Below are 1,887 nucleotides of genomic sequence, written 5' to 3' on the forward strand. Positions count from 1 at the left end.
GCTTTTGGTTTTAGAACTTTCTAGAAACTTACAAGGGGTGTGAGTGGGTAAAGTTCAAGCATCAAGTGCTAGCTCTTTTGTTGCCACAGCTTATAACCCCCTCATTAAGCCAAAGGAAGGGTTCTGCTTAGTGGAATGGATAAGACTGTTTCTGGGAACAGAGGCACAAATGTTCAGGAAGGGCAAGGTTTAAGAGCAATTTCATTTTATTTTTTTTCAGTGTTCCAAAATTCATTGTTTATGCACCACACCCAGTAAAATTTAAAAATAAAATAAAATATTTTAAGAGAGAGAGAGAAAAGAGTGGTTTCAATGATCCTGCTGTCCGTGGTCTAAAAAGCAGAGGAGTGACAGAACTGTTGCTCTTTGGTGATCTCTTTGAAGTTCATGGACTTCAGAGATCTGGCAACTTTCTGAATGCACATGAAAGTATTTTCCTTCTAGAGAAAGAGTGTCTACCTTTTTTCAGTTTCTCACCCACATCTGTTATTCCCCTGAAGTTAAGAACCACTTATTTCCTGAAGGCCTGAAAACATGATAAAGTCAAACCTCAATTTATCTTGCTACAAAAGATAAAGCTCAAACAATTCATTTATTAGTTCATTAAAAACAAACATTGAGGAAAAGGATGGATACCAGGAGCGCTCTGGGGAAAATGGTCACCTAATTTTGGTTCTTTTTCTCTTTACAGGGAGAGACTCACAGGCCTACCAAGCAGAGGCTGCTTCTCCTTCCAGCACCCAGGAGAGTCTAGCCGTTCAGAGCTCTCCACACCAGGACCTGGTCCCTATGAGCTGCCAAAGATAAATGGCAATGTAAGGGTCTCCTAGATGAGGGAGGAAAATGGAAAAACTACAGCACAACTCCAGTGCAAAAGAATTGTTAGAAGAACAGAAAAATGATTAAAACAAAAACAAAAGGAGTGCTGTTATAAGCAGCAGATACGAGGCTTCTATGAATTTGAATTTGACAGCATGGTATCTGAATTAAACAACTATGCAGGTTAATTGAAGGTAAGGATGGTTGTTACTGATGCTTCCATGATCAGCTGAAAGGACATCCTCAAAGCACAAGGGGAAACCCTGGCTGTAGGCAGCTTGGGGCAGCCAGAGCCCCACCACAGGGTGAGGCCAGGAGAGCGCGGGGAACCGCACAAGCCCCGGCGCATAAGGGATGCCATGACCCCGGGGCTCTATCCGAGGCCTGTTCGTGGTGGCGCTCTTCTTGTGGCATTGTCCCACGTTTCACTGCCTCTCAGCCCACCAGATGGTACGGTATGGCCTCGACACCTGTGCCTGGAAGGGGAGCGTCGCCCGGTGGTCTTCAGTGACCAAGGTGTGCAAGTGCGTTCCACCAAGGAGGCCTTTGGTTTCGAGGTGACCGTGATCACCCCCACCGTCCATCATGCCATCATTCTGCTCATGTCCGTGGCCTTCCTCACCCGCTGCCTCATCCGCTGCATGAAAAGGAGCGAGCAGCAAGGGACACGGCCACCCGGCTGTGGCTCCGGCTGAGAACCGGGCACCTGGAGATGGTGCAGGACGTCTACCTGGGCCCTTGTCAAGAGCCCAAAGAGCAGGGTGGCAGCGGGGAGCCGGGAGCAGACCCGGCCGCCGCCCGACAACCGCAGCTTCCCCGCAGAGCTGGACAAGGGCTCGGGAGGGCTGGCCCGCGCGGCCCGCGGCGTGGACTAGGATCCCTGGGCCAGCCATCCTGGCGGCTCGCCTTGCGCACAGGACATGCTTCCCAAGAGGAGAACCTGGGCGCACCCTGCCTGCCCCACCTTGGGGATGTCCCCACAGCACGCAGCCTGCGTCCCCCGGGGTGATGGAGGGTCAGGTCTGACCGCACCGCTGGCCACCTGCACCTTGAAGTGTGTCCAGCCTG

General features: G+C 51.1%; 1 pseudogene; it reads left to right on the top strand.

Moving 5' to 3' along the window:
- The first annotated feature begins 1,201 nt into the window (after window positions 1-1,201).
- LOC111140267 lies at window positions 1,202-1,834 on the top strand (annotated as a pseudogene).
- The last annotated feature ends 53 nt before the right edge of the window (window positions 1,835-1,887 follow it).

The sequence above is a fragment of the Enhydra lutris genome, unplaced genomic scaffold (genome assembly GCF_002288905.1).
Source record: "Enhydra lutris kenyoni isolate GAN:26980312 unplaced genomic scaffold, ASM228890v2 scaffoldscaffold346, whole genome shotgun sequence".
Taxonomy (NCBI): Eukaryota; Metazoa; Chordata; class Mammalia; order Carnivora; family Mustelidae; genus Enhydra; species Enhydra lutris.